Source organism: Mycteria americana, chromosome Z (genome assembly GCF_035582795.1).
Source record: "Mycteria americana isolate JAX WOST 10 ecotype Jacksonville Zoo and Gardens chromosome Z, USCA_MyAme_1.0, whole genome shotgun sequence".
In the NCBI taxonomy this organism is placed as follows: Eukaryota; Metazoa; Chordata; class Aves; order Ciconiiformes; family Ciconiidae; genus Mycteria; species Mycteria americana.
The window spans coordinates 21791572-21811237 of NC_134396.1; positions in this window are offsets into that span (position 1 = coordinate 21791572).

A 19666-nucleotide genomic window follows, 5' to 3' on the forward strand; every position below is an offset into this window, starting at 1 on the left:
CAAATGACTGCCACCCTCTTCCTAGATTCAGCTTCAGCTCAAGCTAATCTTAGTGCAGAGCTGCGCATCAGGGGCAAAACTGATCTTACAAGAGCTGTTGTTTTATCAAGACAGTCTAGGTGACCGCAGAGGACAGAGGCAAGGAAAAGAGAAATGTTTCTTAATGAGCATATGCTATATAAAAGTATAGCAAAACAAGTAAGCTGTAAGTGATGATACCTCGCACTGGTGATTATTGCACACACCCACTTATTCATTTAATTCCAGCAAGTCCATGGCCAGGTGTGCCCCTCATTGGTGGGAGAAACAGGATGGTGACAGCTGGTTCTTTTCTTTTCTTTTCTTTTAACTCTTTTATAATAATCCTGTTGTGCTACCTATATATTAACTCCTATTAGCTTCTCCATGCACATGGCAGTGCATGATAGGCCTTATCAAAATATATATATTTGGCACTGAAATCATCCTAGTTTGAGGTCAATTTATCCTAGTTCCATATCAAAGTTTTCATACAAATAGTAGCTTCCCTTCAACAAGCCAGTAACTTTCTTAGAAATCCTGTATGTAAGCAAAAGGCTTTCCACACCTGTACCAGCAAAACGTTTAAAAGTTTATGCGGCACACAGAGGTAAATGATGAAGTCTGTGCCTCAGCCTGTGTGAGCCTATGTTAGCCTAAGAAGGTCTAGGGCTGGGCGTTAGCAGTGCTATTTCAGCTATTTCAGCAGTACTTGTAACTGGAGTATCAAGGCAGCGTGGGAACCAGGTGCTGTCCCCTCTTCCCATCCGTCTGTCCTGCTCAGCAGGCAAAACCACAGGTAGGCCAAAGACAGCTTGTTTATGGGTACAATGCCTTGTGCCTTTCTGCTCCAACTACAAGGCACACTGCTTTGCCCTGCTTTTGCTGTTGTAAAACACAAGGCTAGGTGTGCACCTGGAAAAAGCAAAAACCCTAAATCACTTCGCACAGAGAATTCTCCCCCGGTAAAGAGTGAAAGACTGACAGACATTAATCTTGCGGGTTAACACGTGCCACTTTGCCTTCATCACTGCAGTATCATGAACCTTGTGTAGAACTCAGTCCTCCTCAGGCAAATGTCTTTGAGAGGTAGCATACTCTCATCCAGCAAGTTTGGGAGCTGAAATTCCCGACTTCCACAGTATGAGAGCCGGTGTGCAATTCTGCCTTATATCCACAGGTGTCAGTGAAAGACCGGCACTTCCGAGTTTTCTGGAGCAAAAAATCAGAGTTGGACTGAGCCACGGAAGTTTGACACAGCTGCACGCCAGGGCTGTAGGCCCATCACCTGGAAAGCATGCAATTTAAAAAAGACTTCACAAGACACAGTTTCCTGGCAATCTCAGAAAAGACCATTCCTGAAATGAGCAGGGCTGAACAAATCAGCAGAGCAGTTCACTTCCACACCGATCTAAGCCTTTCCTTCGTGCCATGAAACCCTGTCTGATTTGTCTTTTTTCCTCAGGCCTGACACCTCCAGTTTCCCCATCCCGTGACTCCTTCCATGTGCTAAATTCCCAGTGTGTTTTCCCTTCTCTCCACTGGACCCTGCAGGTCCAAGCTCATCTTCTCCATCAGCACTGGATAACTTCTGCCTCATTTGTGCTTTTCCACACCAACCCCATCAACCTTCTAGTTGATGAAAAAGATACAGAGTGCCTTCTGCAGCCCTTCTAATTAAGGCTTCCCAAACTGTTATTGCTGCTCTGAGAGCTACTGAAAGAGTGAGGGAGAGGAGAGCTCATGTATGAGATGAGAAGCACCCTAGACGTGGGCGTTTCACACTCCCCGCTCCCAGCGCGGGCTCACAGCAGACGTTTGGCCCTTGGGGGCACCAAGACAAGACAGACCTTAAGGAGGACTGTTTGTGGCAAAGAGAGAGGGTGTGTGGTTGCAGCCGTCCTCGGGGACATGAGGTCACCTAAACCGCTGCACCCTCCATGGGATCTGCCTGTGCCTGATGCTGTGGTATTTGCATCTTTGTGATCTCTGTATAGGGTCTTTTGGAAGCAGATGCAGAATAAAGCATCCCCTCACAGGAACCACCTGGGACAATTTGGGGATACAGCTGTATCCTGATACATGCCTCCTACACAGGAGCTAGAGATGTAAAGCAACTCGCTGCGAGGGAGAAAAAGGAAAATAGTCTTTCCCAAGCAGATCACTGTTCCGTATCAGCCTAGCTGTATGACCAAATGTCTACTGATTTTTCATTTGTGCAAAAAAACCCTGCGTCATGCACCCCTTCCCAGGGCGGTGTGCACGCACTCCTCATCACAGCTTCCCTGCAGAAAATCCTCTCTGACAGGGAACACACTGTGGTGCTAAATCACCCTCCCTTGTGAAAACAGAGCCACGGATCAAGCTGGGAGGCAGCTACATGGCTGCTCTGGCCGCGTCATGCCACGGCCGTGGGCGTCCTTGGCTTTGGCCGAGAGCAGCGCTGAGCACCGCCGCCGCCAGCCGCTGAGGCTGGCACAACCCCAGCCAAGCCAAGGCACCAGGGACCTCCTTCCCCTGCTGCTGCCCCTTGGACAGGCGCTGCCAGCTGCAGGATGGGGCTGGGGCAGGGGTGCTTTGCCTGGGGACCCGCTGGCCGGCGTGCCTGTACGGGACGACAGCGTGCAGCTCTTTCAGATAGCCAGGAGCCAGGTTTGCTGCGCATGCAGGTCTGTGTCTCTTCGGGTGTTTCATCATTACAATTCTGGAAAGAGTAAATGAAAGGCATGTGAGCTTCCTCACCCGTCCTACAGAGGCTCTCACTTCTGTGGGATGTTATTTTCCTTGATCTATCTTTTATTAGGTGGGATTTAAAAACAATGTAATTCATTAAAATTTGAGAATTAAGATGGAAATGAGATGGAGGTCACCAGTGAAACTCATGGAATAATGATTGTTGCAGTTGTGATGCTGCTGGCACGTTAGTGAGGAAAAAAATCATGCCCATGATCATTTCTGAGGTGTGACATTTCTTGTTTGCAGGAGAAGGGGATAAAGTGCAATGCTTCAACCACGCAGGTTGCTTAGAGAAATGGGAAGATGTTCCTATGGAAGAACATGGGAAATGGTTCCCTGAGTGAAGGACGTAGTATATTAAGAAAATTTCCTGCTGTGCAATAAAAGTTAACATAAACTCTTTCTTTGTTTTTTTAAATATCACTATAACAGATGAATATATAAAAATAATTATATATTGATATATAAATACATGAATATATATAAATATTGTGCCACTGTGAAAACCCTTTTGTTCATGAAAAATTAATGTTTAAATGCTGAAGTATGGTAAAAGTTCCCAAACAAAAATGAGTGTTCATGAAATACTTTCATTTTATGTCAAGTGTAACCAGATGTAGAACTACATTATGCTAACTGCTGTATCTTTTGAAAAAGTCACTTTACTTCTAACTGCTCAGAAATACTTTAGATGTCACTGGAAGAGCAACCGAACCAACATTACAGTCTGGACAGGTTTATACATTCTTTGCAATTTACAAATGGTAGTTCTGATTACAGCAAATCTCTCCAGTTGCCATTCTCCATCATAATCTGTAGAGCATCTACACAGTATTCAAGGCAAAAGTCTCTTCTGTTTTTGAAGCCACAATTATTCTGTTGTGTTGTCCCCCTGAGCTAATTTGGGGTTTGGTGATTTTTTTTTTTTATTTGGAGGAAAAAATTTTTATTAAAACTAACTCCACTCCTGTTAGTCTTGCAGACTACCCGTATCACGTGGAAAGGGATACTTGGTGCTCAGATTTGTGTTAAGACAGTGAAACAAGATCCCTGTAATGTCATATGTGGTGGAAGGGGGAAGAATCAGCAGCAAAGCCATATTACTTCAATTCTACGTCCAAGACAAACTTTCCAAATCTGCACTCCGCTTCAGAGGTCCGTGAACAGGTACATGGTACATGACCTACATCAGCGTGGTGTAGGCAGTGGCAGCTCCCATCTGTCTCTCTAAGGTTCCTTCTGAGCCCTGCAGCTCGGGTCCTTCACAGTGTTCAAGCTTGCACCTCCAAACAGTGGCCACTTGCGTGCAGGCACTGAGCTGAGCTGTGGAGAGCGTCTCTTCAGGGCAGGTACAGGGCAACTGGTTTTTCAGTAATTAACAGCCATCAGCTGTTGCTGGCAAATTGCTACGTGCGTGGCAGATCCTGGTCCCCCAGGCAGCTCTGTTCTAGCTCAGTAACCCAGCCCAGGACACGCTGCAGGAATTGTAGGGTTGCTGTAGTGCCACAGCAGGGACGCTGGTGACAGGGGTCAAGCCGAGTCCCAATTTGTGGGACTGCAGGAAGCCAGTGGTGAGGTTTTATGTGGGAGGCATTATTGCAGGAGGTGTTATGGCTCCTCTTTTGGTTTGGTTTGTTCAGGCATCATTAGTCAGGTACACGGGGACTCGGCAAGCAACTACACACAACATAGAAGCACGAGGCAATCATTTTATTGACTAACACCTGTGAAAAGCAGGTAGGCTGTAACGAGCTATTAAATTGAGCATTAGTGCCCACCACCCTAGGCAGGCAGGATGGGCAGGCAGGTACCTGCATCCATGAGCCATTAACAGTCCTGTCTCACCAGCTGGCTGCCTGAGTCAAGGTTACGCAGCAGTGTGGTACCAGAGCTGGAACTTGCATCCTTGGCAGACAGGCAGCAAAACCCTGGGATGGGAGAAGCTTATAGGAGAGACACAGCAAGACACTATTGCTGAGCTCCTACCTCTGGGAGAAGTAAAAAAAATTACTGCTGTTTGTGTGGGGCAGGGGGTGTTGGAAAGTACAGTCAGTACTGCCTCTGCTGCAGATCGCCCTTATGCCCTTACGCCAGCTGCTGGTGCTTGCTGGTATCTGAGCAACTTGGTTTGAACTAAGTAATAAGTATTTAAGGAGTTATAACCAGATTTTTGGTTTTGTTCTAGCAAGCTTCCTTGTTCTACAGCAAATCTTGAAGAAAAAGCAACCCGAAGTTCTGCAGGAGCTGGTAAATACTGTGCAGTCTCACTTGTTGAAAGGATGACAGTGTTGAATTTTTATATTTTACTTCAAGAGGTTTGCTAAAGGACTTCTGGACTCTGCACTTAATCAGACAAGGTTTCTTTTGAAGTAAGGACTGATTTAGGATTTATAGATTGTCTGTACATAGGGGAAACAAATAGTAGAGAATCTGTCAGCTACTGCTTGCTTTTGCAACCCATGAGTACAAGCCAATCCCACAGCAGGCAAATGTCACTTCTGTGTAGACAGGAGGCATGTAAGCAAAGTAAATTATTTTGTGGCAATATGGTGGGATTTATTTTGCATTCGTGTTTTGGAAAACTACAAATACATGTATATCAGTTGCATTCTACATATACATATAATATGTTTTTGGATGCAAAAGAAACTAAGTTCAAGTAACTTTCTGCTGTGCTCAGCTTCTGGTGCTTCTTTTTTCCAAATATTACTGTTATTTGACGGCAGTGGTTTTATTGATGTACGTCTGTGGACGTCTGCTGGAAGAAATCATACACACTGAGTTCGCACCGAGTTGCTGCACACCAGTACTGATATGTATGCTCAGAGATGAAAACACAGAGGTAGATTTTCTACAGTTGTACTGCCCAGAGGCTTTCTTTAGCAGCCTTCTGGAAATGCAATAATGATTATTACTGCCTCCTACAAATACCCAAATTATCTGGCATATATGTATCAGATGGAGGCTTTTTGTTATTTTCTGAAAGCAATGGAAGTACATTTCAGAGCTCTGAAAGCAGAATAGTTCATGGAACCAAAATAGCAAAGGGAACAATAAAAATGACTGTTGCCAGCTTATTAATGGACGTGTTTGTTCACACTAGGAATACACCAACGCGCATATCTTTCTTTTGCTGAAAGTGTCCTGTGTCTATTCCTGGTGAGAAGGCCTCGTCCCTCGCACTATGCCATAAGTAAACCCAGTCTTGCCAGAAATTCTTCAGAAAAAGAAATTCTTCAGAAAAGGGGCTCTTTAGTGTCATCTCTTGGTGAAGTGTGGGAAGAGCCACTGAGCACTTCCAGGGTTCATTGGCCTTCTGTGGAATATACAAGTAATAACATGGTACATTTTCAACTGAGGTCCCATGTTACCATGGCATTATCTGGTAATTTGTATGCTGCATACCTCTATAGTGATACAGGTGTAAGGGTATGTTTCCTTATTTCAGCTCTTCCAAAATATCAAAATACAGTCCACACACCATAACTTGGGCTGGATTTCCCAGTTTGACAGCCAGCTGTGCCACGGGCACGGACAAGGCAGCTGGCCCTGCGCAGGAGTGATGCTGTGCACCAGGATGGAGGTGCCCGGCAGAGCCGCTGCTCGGGACAGGACAGTGCAGCCCCTGGGGCTCCGTCCACTCCAGCAGGCTGTTTGGGCAGGAAGCCCCCTCCCGCTAACTACGCCAGGTCCACTGCTCTGCTTCAGCCACTGTTTTACGGTGGGTGACCCCTTTTTTCAACCATATTGTGCCCCATGTGATTTCATGCTGTCCTGTGACTGCCTGCAGGACCAGCCACCCCACCAGCGTACCCAGAAGCAGGTTGGGAAGGGAAGCCCCCACACTGCTCCAGGCAGCATCACACCCCATGCGCTTTCCTAGCACACCATCCTCCTACCCGAGGGGAAAAAGGGTTGGGGGATTTTTAAGCCAAATAACAGTGTCAGATATCCCAAGACCCGTTCCCTCCTTTTGCACGATGAACATAATTATGGTGTTAAGGATGCCAGGAAGGTTTTTGGGGTGAGAAACATCTGTGAGCTTTGTCATACATTGTATAAGTACAGCCAGGGCTGTAAATACTATTGCTGGCTCTGCTTGCCTCACAACCATGCAGGTGACAAGGGTCAAATGCACCAGCTGCAGGCTCCTGTGCAGGTCTGGGGAAAGCTTACAGATTTTACAGAATGCTTATGGTTTTCTGTGAAAAGTGCAAGGCCTGTGTAGGAAAACATCACAAATGTAAGGTCTGGAAGTGTGGGCTGCACGGTGAACAGATCTGTAACGTAAACCAGCACCAGTGTTTTGTGCCCACGATCAAAACTCCAGAGGCAAGGCAGGGCTGTACTATCAATGACCTGGGACATGCAGGAAAGCAGGACACATACCCCAAACTACATTTTCACCATGGAGTTAGAACCAGATGCTCATTGGGATGCAGAAGAAGGGGCAAAGAGGGAAAGATCTGAATGGGAATGGGAGTTTAAAGAGGACACACGTCTGGTAGACTTAATTCAGCTGTTTATGGACACAAAGTTTCAGAGCCACGCTTTCCTAACAGGTAATGCCAAAGGCTATGGTGACTATTTCATTGCTAGTCAGCTTCTGAAGGAAAAAATGGATGTGCAATTTATCCCCGAAGGTGGTGAACTCATGTGCATAGAAGTCACCAGCCTAATTATGCTTTTCACTGACTCTGCATTTTTTTACCCCAGCGTTCCCCAAGCTTTGGGTATCAGGGTCTGCCCATTTTTTTCGACACTGCTCAAAATTAAAGTTTTGTGGGACTTCTTCAACCACCAGAACATTATGGGGTGGGTGGCATGACGTTTGAAGAGAAAAAGCTGTTCCCAGCATGGCACACAGCTAGTCAGGAGAAGATTTCTGCCTTGCAAAAGGAACTTAGTTGCTATTGCTAGCATGATGTACAAATTTTGAGGAAGGCCTGAAGATCGAAATTATGGTGATGATCCATCTCACACTCTGAGAAAGCAATGGAAATGTGGAGGTTTATCACTGTGGAGATCCCTTCCCGTATACCACACTGCCCTCTGCTTGCACATCCATGTACCGGTTTATGTGCCTCAAACCTAACATTGCAGCACTCCTCCCTCCATGTGGCATTTTGTTTGCATTACAAAGCAGCCCCCAATGAAGAGATAAATTACCATGATTTTACTAGCCTCTATCCCTTCATCAATAAAACAAAACCATACCCTCTTGTGCACCCCAAAGCTGTTTTTGAGAATTTTGACACACTGACAGCCTGTTTTGGGATGGTCAAAGCAAAGACTTACCTGCCTCATGGGCTCTTTTTCCCGAGAGTCAATAGCAAGCTATTTTTCCCCTTATGCTACTCTTACTCTGAAACCTGCCAGGCCTCCTGCACCCAGTGATGAAGAAAGAGCCCATGTGGGCACCTGCTTTTCCCAGGAGCTCGGAAAGGTTCTGCAGGAGGGCTACAGGCACGTTTTTGCAAGGTTTTGCATGGAGGAGTAGCAGACTCTTCTCAAATTGCATAAAACTGCACCTCCACCAGAAGCAGGAAGCATCAGGCTACCCAGCCTGGTGCACAGATGATAAGAAAAAAGCTAAATATGTTGAAGATTACAGGCAGAAAGAAGATGTCCTTCTGTGGGCTGAACATATTAAGAAAAACCCTGCCAAATGCCAAATTGCAAAACTGTTTTTAAATTCTCTGTGGGAGAAATCTGGACAGAGACCCAACCTCCCCAACCCAACCATCATAAGAGTTGCATGTTTACCTCTTTTCTCTGGCTTATGATGTGTGCTTCTGTCATTTTTTTGATGAGGGATTGATCCTTCACATGGCTCTGATCATATGAATGAGCTGCATGTACTCTCGCACACAGCATCCATTCTCAAAATCGGGCTGCAGCATTCTCGCTGGTCTTTGCTCATCACCATGTGGCCCACATACAGCCACATACAAAATTTATATCATGATGTTGAAATGGTTCTTAGCATAATTGCGGCTAAAAGTGTCATTATTTACACACCCAGTAACAACACACTCCAGCAGCTGTCCCAGAAACAAATTTTCCTGGCTGCTGACATGACTGCTGGATGGTATGGTGAGGACTTTTGTGCCCACCTGCTCCATAACCCGCAGTCAATGGGCAAGGACACCACCACTTGGCCTCTCCATCTGACACTTACCTTGAGATATAGTTTGCGATTCATGGGCCTATGGGCTGGTTCTTCTGGTTCATGTGGTCCTTTTGGGGAATACCTTAGGGTCTTTTTCTTATTTGAAAGAAATAGTTCACTATTGGGTCCACACCAAACCAGTAGGCTTAAGTCGCATAACCCAACTCAGAGCTTTCTCCAAAATCCCATTTCAGATTCAGTCTGTAAGAAGTGGGTGGGATATAAACTGATGAGATTCAACTGCAGCATTGGTCAGCTCCAGTCCCAAGGGCTCTGTGGGCACACAAGGCCAGCAAATTAATTTTTCATCATTTCTGTTACAAGGATGTAAGTGGAGGCTAGATGCTATGTGGACCTTGAGGTTCTAATACAGGGAAATTTTTGAGAGGGCTATTATACAAAGCCGGCTTAGTTAACAAGAGTCTTTCCTTGCATTTCAGAGATTTGAAAAACAGCATCCTCATGCACATCATAAGCTACCCTGATACTATGAATCATACACTTTTAATGTATCACTAACATCTGTCTCATTTCATACTAAGGAACTTGGCCAACAGAGCACAAACAGGATCTTTACTAGCTAAAATATACAGGAAGTCATCCACAGGGGAAAAAAAAAGAAAAACAAAAAAAAGCTACCATGTAGCCCAAAAGCTTGGACACAGACACATTTTGCAGTAGTTATCTACTAAGATTTCTCAAACAACTATGTACAACTTATGTATCTCAAACATCATCTGCCTAATTATTGTGAACTAAAGGGAATGCAAAATTCAGACCTTTTGTAACCTAGCTTTGTTCTTTTCCATTTTATTTAAATAGCCCATGGAATTTCTCTCTTTGTCCTGTTTTTTGGGCTTCTTTATTTCTTGCTTTATAAATCATTCTTAAGGCCAACCTCCACCTGGTTTCATCTTCCTTCCTACCTACCTGCTTGCTCTGTGTGATTCAAGTATGCATTCTCCTTTGTAGCTAATGAACATGGATATATTTTTGTTGCAACATCTGCATTGTATTGCTACCAATAATCCAATATCATGGATTCAATCTCAGATTAAAAAAATCCTCCTCTTGGGCACTACAATGTAACAGTGTCAGTTTTGCTTTCTGTGCATGGCACGTGCTTTTCTGCAATCCCACTCAGTAAGAGAGTGGAACTCCAACTTAGATAACCTGTATTTTAGGACTATTGGTTATAAATACAGCTCTCTGACTGTGATTGTGTTACTCTCAGTTATGTACTACATGCAGCTAAGGTCTTTTATCCTTTATTTAGTCGGCTGTCTCTTCTGCTCAAGGGTATTTTTTTCACCTCATACTTGTGCAGTGCTCACACTATTCACATGAGGCCAGAGTTATCGGGTGGGGAAACAGCACAGGGTGAAAAGGTGCCAGCACTGTATGGAAATATGCATTGAGAAAGGAGGATTTCAGGTTAGCGGGGAAGATAAAGAGACTGAAACATTATCAGTAATTTTTATTTTTGTTAAGAACATTATCATCTTTTCAGGTTGCTATTTAAGAGATAACAGCTAGGAAAGTGAGCTGAAACCCTTAAAATGGACATACACTTCCATAAACATTATGAAGCAATTTAATTCTCAATTTATTTCACTCACTGCAGAAGATAAAACACTCCCATAATCATGTTTTTCCAAAGCTGTGGCACACAGTTTCTGTTTTCTTGCCTTGACCTGGAGCATTTAGTTTAATTTCCATCTTGTTAAGAACAAAATCTTAATTAAAGCAAGAAATCTGTTGGGCGGGGGGAGGGGGCTTGGTTTACAAGGCTATATCCTGCATACAGATGAGTAATTAGACTGCACTAGATATGGTGGTTTGCCTTTACCACCGCAAGATGACTTACTTTCATCAGATAAATATGAAAACAGAGCACAACAGAGCCTTAACATTAAAGTTGTCACTAGCAGTTCAAGATGTTTTGAGTCACACCAAAGGAAATGGCTCCCACAGCGAGATCACGAGTTGCACAGTCCAAAGCCTGGCTTTGTTATTGCACAGTTGGGGGGCAGGGGGAATAATTAAAGTTGCATTACAAGAAAGTAACAACACAAAATTTCATTATTTCTCTTCTAGTCTGACTCTCCCCCAGGAAAAAGAACTGAACAGCAACAAATGTTCTTTGAAAAGAGTATGTTTCATCCTGTGATAATGTGTGAATGACAGGATATAGCAGAATTAAAATTGAGGTGTGAAAATGAAGACTCATTGGATAAGGGGACCCATGCTGAGTGTGTCTGTACTGGAATGGCCCTGTCCCTATCACCTGTGGTACATAACCAACTTGAGGGAGTATGGAAATACAGCCTCTCTCCTTTTGTCACTGCAGAGTTGAGACACGGGCAAGTAATAGGCTTGTCAGAGTTGCAAAAACCTGGACAGTCCCCAGTTCTGGTCAGTGCTCAGAAACACAACTTTCAAGTGTATTTGGGCTGTTTCATCATGAGAATCAGGCAGGTCTGGTGTGGTGGCTGCCCCCCAGCCCTTTGAACCAGTGGAAACACGGAGCCAGAAACACAGCTGTCTCCATAAGGGGTCATTGCTGTGTGAAGAGAGCAGACGAAACTCACAGAAAAGTGAGGGGAAAGAGAACAAAGGAAGAAATACATGAGCGGGAAGGAGGGGGAGGGAGGTAAGAGACAAAATGCAGGGATAAGGGACCTGAATCAGCAAAGCAGGTAAGGAGAAAGGCACCTCTTTCTAAAGGTGGTAACCCTTCCACCTACCTCACAAAATACATAGTAAACAACCCCAACACACAGCAAGGAATACTTTTTTACAGAAGACAGAAGACATTCACATCTTTCCATAAAGCACACGCCAGCTGGCTTGTGATCTATGGCCTCCTGCTTTCGGTAGGAGTTGGGGTATCTGGCCTGCCCGCCGAGCAGCTTGAACTGGAGGCGTAAGAGAGCATCTGGATGCACGTGGGTGCGGACTGCAGCTGTGAATTCCCGCAGGTTAGCTCAGGACACCTGGTGCGTTTATCTTGCCAGCCCCACACTTTTATTACTCACTAGAAATGCTGCCAAACCTGAGGCAACGTGCTGATAGCACAATTTGTCTTACTCATAGTTAATAATGGACTTATAGAAATGAGTTATTATGATAATCACAAAAATTTAAAAAAGAGGGTGCTTTGGCAGCATGGGATACTTTATCCATGGTGAAACGGCAGTTCTCTGAATTCCCTTCTCTTCCCTTCCCACTGATTTAGCCCACCTGCTCACTTCTGTGGCTTCTGGGATTTGCATTCATACCTGGTTTTTTAATACTTTGATTCAAGGAGTTGCCTTACAATGAGAAGCAACTAGAGAGACTCCTCTTAGTGCAAACTCGTACAGCACTTCGAGTCACACTGAGTTCAAGAGCTGGTTTTTAATGAAAGATAAGTAACATTCATGGACATCTCTACAACAAGCAGAGGTTAGTCTATTTTTCTTTTTGGTAAAAACCAAATGAGCAAGTAACCTTTGTGAGATTACTTTGAGGATCCAAATCCAGCCCCCATTAGGCAGATATTCAAAAGTTCCTCACTCACTGGTAATCATCCCATGTTCGTACCACAACCCTCTCTGTAATTCTGCAGAGAGTAACATAGAAACCAATGCACTTTCTCTGTGTTTAAAAAAATGATTCAAAGCTCTGCTTTTTCAGCAAGTGGACTGTGACGATTTTGGAAGAACCACCTCCTAAACGTGTGTTTCACAGAGACTAGGCTATCTTTCTGAGAGATGTGCCGTAACTTCATCTTTTTCCATTAGGCTACATAATTGCAAAATAGTATCTCCTTTCCTCCAAGAATTACTAGGTCAGGTTCTCCCATTTTTTGGAGGCTGGATTTAACAATCGTACCTGTGGGACTTAAGAACCACACCACAGACTCAGAATAACTCGAGTTGGATGGGCTTCCTCAGATATATATTGTCCAATCTCTCTGCTCAGAGAAGCATCAGCTCGAGCAGGTTGTCCAGGACTGTGTCCAGCTGGGTTTCAAATATCTCCATGGATGGAGGCTCCACAATGTCTCTGGGAAACTTGTAGCAGTGCTTGATCACCCTCATGGCATTAGTGTTTTCCTACGTTCGGATGGAATTCCATGTTTCAGTTTGTGCCCATTGCCTCTTGTCCTGTCACTGGGCACCACTGAGAAGATTTGGGCTCCATCTTCTTCTTTATCTCCCATCAGGTATTTATACACATTGAAAAGATCCCCCTGAGTCCTCTCTTGCCCAGGATGAACACTCCCAGCTCTCTCAGCCTCTCCTCAGAAGACAGATGCTACAGTCCCTTGATGATCTTCATGGCCCTTTGCTGGACTCACTCCAGGCATTTCAGAGATTGCTTGTGCCCTGCCACCTCCAGCACATATCTGGGTGGTTTAAGTCCCCCAAGAGGACCAGGGCCTGTGAATGTGAGTCTTCTTGCATCTGTCTGGAGAAGAATTCATCTACTTGTTCTTCTTGATCAGGAGGTCTATAGCAGACACCCACTACAACATCACCCAGGTTGGTCTGCCTGCTTGACCCATATGCTGTTCATTGGCTTCTGACCCACCCCAAGGCAGAGCTCCATGCATCCCTGCTCCTCACTCACATAAAGGGCAGCTCCCCCTCCTTGCCATCCCATCCTCTCTTTCCTCAAGCACATCTATCCATCCATTGCAGTCCTTTTTGTTCCCTATGCTGCATGCATTAGCGTAGAGGCATTTCAGAGAGGCACCCAAGTGTGCTGATTCCCCAGAAAGGGTGTGAGAGTGCTCCCCCTAAAGCTGTTCCCCAAGCGCTTCCTTCTTTACGTGCCTATGCTTGAGGTGATTCCAGTGTCCATTCCGTTTAGAGACTACAACTTTGTACATTAAGATAGTGCATGTAGAATAAATTAGATTTAACAGATGTGTTGTAGTTTGTTTGGACTACTTCCAGCTTGTATTCTTGCTGCCTGAACATGTATTTCTGTGGGGCTCATGACGATGCTCTCCACAGCCATCGATTCCTACTATATTTTGCAAAAAGGCTTGAGCATGAAGTAAACAGCAGTCTCATGCACGCTACATCTTCTCTGAGTTCACTTCATTCCTTTGAAGAGATCCCTCAAAACCTACAAACCACTCAGAATGTGCCCCAGTGTTAGGTTTGAACAACGACTGACCATCCTCCTGTGCTCCGGCCACTCGTTTTCACCTGCTCTGTCAGTGTCAGCATGAGCCAGAGCTGGGAACTCATTTGGCTGAAAAACTACTCAAGGAAAAAGGTTATTCTGAGTGGGATCCACTCCCCAGCCTGCCCAGGGGAAGACCTGCACGAGTGCTGGTGCTGGCACCACTGCGGGCAGCACGGGTCAGTGGTGGTGGCAGCTTATGCCCGTGTTGCCACTGGAAAGCTGTTGTGAAACCAGACCATCACACTTGGCAGCAGAGCTGCTTCACAAGTTATTTTTCAGCTGGCTCAGCTCACTAATTAGTTTCTTTTTTGCATGAATACGTGTGCTGGCATGCTGCTGGAGAGGCTGATGGGGGGTGGAAGCAGCAATGGGCAGCCAGAGACATGGGAAGCAGCGACTCCTCAAGATGCCTCTGCAACCACAGACATACATTGCCAAAAAAATCTTCCCAAATCTTGGCTGAAGTGCAGACTTTTTTCATAGCTTGCAATTCAATTCACAAATGCCTAAGCATTATCAACCCCCAAATGAGTATCCGTACTTATTTTATATTTACAAAAATCCATATCACATTTTACATCATAGAGATCTCTGTGTTAAAATATTTTTTTGCATCTTTTATTCTTCATCGAGGGGGATTTTTCCTCTACTTGGAATGAAAATGCTCTCTGTTATTTATTCGAAGTTGAACAGTATTTTATCGCTTTTGCTCAGAAGTTTTAAATAACTCAGAATAGAAAGCTTTCGGGTTTTGGCACTTTTTTACAAGACCTAGTGCATTTGTACTGTGCCCAGTGTGCAAAAATTTGATTAGCATGTAATTCTCTAATTTCTTCACATCCTTCATGTTTCCAGGACCAGGAAAAATAGCAAAGTAATTTTTAAAAACTCCCAAATTTGCCACTTGGTAGTGACTTCAAAATCTAGAGTATTAGGTGGAGCTTTAGTGCTGAGACTGTATTGAAGGCTTTACCTCTTCACTCTGATTTTGTAATTCACACAATAAATTGAACAGTTTTATGTAATTGGCTGTGATGATGACAAGCTTCTCTGGTGGGATCAGCTATTTAAAAAATGCTAAATAACTTGTTTTAATGCATTTTGTATTTGAGTTAGTTTGATGTGTATCTCTTTATTTAAGTGTCGTGGTTTGATCTGCTTCCACTGTGGCTGGAGGGCTTGCAAACATGTGTCCATATCCTTGCTCTCAAAATTAACCTTACATCAAAACAGGATTTGAGAGAACAGTGGCTCATAGAACCTAAGCAATTAGTGGATGACAGCAATATTCTTCAGGTATGCTTTAGATGATAGTAAAGATAGATACTGATCTGGTCTTCTGCAATGAACAAAAGTATTGGCCAATAGCATGATTTAGGGGAGTGAAATATTATTAAAAGCTGAATTTTTAATACAATCTTATGCCTTTCCCTCCTCTCCCACTAAATCTAAGATCTATATAGGAGTCTTCCAGTTCATATGCAGACATTCTGCATTTAAGGATAACAAGTAATTTCAAAGAGCTCTCATTTTCCTTTTAAAAACACTGATGTTTGTTTTCAGCAAAACATTATCATTTGCTGAACATCACGAGTCTGAAGAATACTAGCAGAGTTAAAATGCTGCTTATCAGAAAAGAAGTCTTCACATGTTGAGGTGTTTTGTAGCTGAGAACTCAAAGAAAAGAGCAAAGTTTCCAACAGCCAAACCCTGTAAAGATCTTAGGTGTACTTTAGTGTGAGAATATGTTATCTATCATGCTTTTCATTACATTTATAATTTGAAGATTTTCTTTGCTGACCTCAGCACTTCTAGAGGAAGTGATCCAGAAGAAAGTCAGAAAATGAGATTAAATGAAGCTGAAGGCAAAGTAAATTGCAAACAAAGGAGGTACTGAAGAATAAGTCGAGAACAGGAGACCACATCAACTTTTGGCGATAGGCAGAGTCAAGGGTTAGGGATAAAGGGAAGCAGCATTCCCTTTTTCAGTAAGCATGAACAGGACCTGTACAGTTCAGGAAAGTGGATTACAAGGATACAGGAGGGAGTCAACTAGAAAGGTGGAAAGTAGTGAAAAATGTTGAAAATATACAAGTACTAGATACTTTCTCCCTCTAAAATATAGTTATCTTCGTTAAGCAAATGACATACTATAAAGGAGGGATAGTCTGCAATGTTTCCAAAGTGAGATGTCTTATAATAAACTAGCTGATCAGCTTAAAAATAATAAACCTACTTACACATACTGCTTGATACGAATGGAAATGTTACACAATATATCGTAACATGTCTAAGATTTGTTTAAATGATTCAGCAATGAAGTGGACAGCAGTCTCTTACATTACATGATTTCAAACAAATAAAAGGTGGCATTCTGTGAGCATCATAAATTTGGAAAAATATTGCCAGCTACCTTTCTGCACTAATAAGCCTCAGTCCTCATGACAAAATCCTTATGCTAAATGATAGTGTGCTGTTAGAGAAGAGCTTGCTGCTAGAATATGAGTTAAATACCTTGTTGTATCTCGTGGTCACCATGACAAATAACGGCAGTTATGCTCAAAGTACTAGGTACTAGATTGCTGCCTTCTAGGCAATGCCAAAGAAAGGAAGGACTTAGATGAGAAGGTGCCTGTGGAAGTCACCTAATCCAGCCTTCTGCTCCAGGCAGGGCTAACTGCAAAGCTAGGTCAAGTTGCCAAATTTTGAAAATCTGAAAGGGGGGAGATTGTACAGTCTCTGCTCTGGAGTTGCACCACTCCCATGCTTCCTTATTGCAACTTTTACCTATTCACTCTTTTTTCTTCTACTGTTTCACTTCTGAGAAAAGTTTGGCTCTGTCTTCTCAATAAGCTCCCTCCAGCTGGTGGAAGGCTGCTTTAGTTTCCCCACCTCGTCCTGCTCTCACTGGGCTGAACAAGCACTCCTTCCCTAGCTTTTTCTCATACATCACACGCTGCAGCTACAGCTATTTGAGTCATCCTTACCCAGACTCATTCAACTTTATTGATATCTGTTTTGTAATGGGGAGCTAAAATTGGACACTTTATTGCTGTTAAACTTGAAATTTTCTGATTTCAAATACCAGTGCAGCAGCAATAAAGAAAGAAGTTGGCTTTGCAAAGAGGATTGGGTAAAAGGCAGGAAAAGGTGGGAGAAGATGGTGACAAAGAATGGGGGGGAGGGGGGGGGAGAAAGTGAGTGAGAATGAGAGGTGGAGAGCAGCACTTCTGTCTGAGAAATAAAAAACCCTACCTAGAACATAGGTATGAACTGTTTCTCCTGTGGGTGTATAATCAACAAGTACACAGATGGCAAAAGGTGAAGTTCTGCCCTTTTTCCTGCCCCAGCTGCCCATTTCCAGCTGCTCCTTCACTTGGGTCCAGGAGTTGAGCAGCTGCAGGGTGAACCAGATCAGCAGAAAAAGCAGAAAAAAAGGAGAAAAAAAATAGTTCCCTTCTCTGATTCACACTGTGGTCATTTGAATATGAATGCTGGATCAAATGGGAAGGGAGGGAGAGAGGCTGGGAAGGACGCAGGGCAGTGACTGTGAGCTGGGATGTAGGCACATAATCCCTTGGGTAGTGGTTTATGCTGACTGAAGAGCCATAGCATTATTCCAGAAGCTAAATTACTTCTGCACAATGTTTAATAGGAGCTGAGGAGTAAATAAACAGGACTTCAATTCTTCTTCTCCTTCAAGGTCAGATTATTGAAGGCTTTGAAGGATCCACATCCCTGAAAAATCCAGGGGCTGAGTCCAGACAGAAGAACCAGTTCTGGCTACATGCAGTAATATGAAGACAGGGCTCAACAGCCACATTTTTAGAGGAGGAACCTTTGAAGTTGTACTTTTAATAGCTTTTGGTATGCTTCAGACAAATGAACAGATCCAGTGATTGGGATGTGACAGTAAAGGCAACAGATATCAGGAGTGTGGGACATCCTACTTACGAGACCTAGCATGGATCAGGTGGATAGAAACAGTGGTCAGTGATGGACATGCGTGCTAGCTGGGACTGTCGTCTGGGAAGACGGAGCTGGGGAGGCAGCTCCTAATGAGTTAGCTGGGAAAATGACACATTAGCCATGAAGCTAGTGCAAGGTATCCTGCAGGTGTATGGCTCACATTTTTTCTTTCTCCAGAGAACAAATGATCAATAACAGAAGTGAACTAAATTGCTGACACAATGAATTGGAGACCAGCTTCACCTTAAACTTTGCAGGTAAAATACCCCTGAAAAGCCTTTCATGCCTCCTGCTTTGGAGGTAACATGCTGGGAAGGAAAGAGGAAGACAGACATTATTTCTCTCAAAGACAACACTGTTGTTTTAGTTAGAGTATGTTATATGAGTTTGCAAGACAGTAAACTGTGGTTCAGGTTCATCTGTTAACATCAATAAGTGAACTTCATAATCCTTACAGGGTTTATATCCTCCTTTTATGGAAGCCTGTTTATGCAAAGTGTCTTGGGAATACCGGACAGGGAAACTAGTCACTGCGGATGTGCATTCACTGGCATTTAGTCCCTTTCTATTAAGCTATTTTAATAGCTGTTACATTTTTTCCCCTCCTGATTGTGAAGTGAATCAAGAATTTCCCTCTTCTAAGCCTACTCATTTCCAGGCTAAGTTTCTTCCTGGCTATTTTGAATACTTTTTTTCTTGTGCTTCCATCACTACTAATTTTAATAATTCTTTTTCCCCCCCCCTTGGTGTTCATTTGTTGATGTGTTTGTAGACAATAACCACATTGCCTCTCCGCTTTCCTTTTGCCAAGTACAGCATGTCCAGCACTTTCAGTTGCTTCCTGTACAACAGGCTGTTGATTCACCTGTTTATTTAATAGCACTTCCGTGCATCTGCTACAGGCTCAGAGGATCCTTGACCAGGATAATGTAAGTTGTGCATGGCATCATTGCCTTTGAGTATGGATATTAATGTTTCTCCACTCCTGCAGAAGAGATCTTCCCTGATGCCTCCTATGGTCGTAACTGTCTGTATTACGGTTGCGTCACCAAGCAATGGTTGTCATCAGCAGTACTGCAGGTTTATTCTCTCTCCTCTTGTGAAGTCATAAATCTTCTCTGTGAAGTGTTTATCTTTCTCTGTGTAGTGCTGTTGGTTCCTAGCAACTTGAGTTAGTCCAGTACAACATGCATTCCCTGCCTCTTCTGCTTCTTACTAAGAACATATTTGATACTGTTTGCATTTACTCTTTCAGTTCCTCTTAAGTCATAAGTTCAAGGTGGAGCTGCTGTTTGACTCATCCAGACTTTGCTTTTGGTTGAGCTGTTTTCCAAAGAAAAAGTTCTTTTTCCTTTATTCCCCCTTTTTTTCCAATTTTCTGGTAACTTGCTACTTTTTTCCTGTGCCTTCCATTCTTTGTGTTTTCAGTCAAAAGCAGTGGCTTTCTTAGCTTCTTTCTGAGTGTCATCGTATCATCCACCAGATCAGCATCAAATACCTTAATAATCTGTCCAAAACAAAAATCTGTGTTACACCCTATGGTCTCACTAGCACTGACTCTGCCTCCAGCATCACCACCAGCTCTGG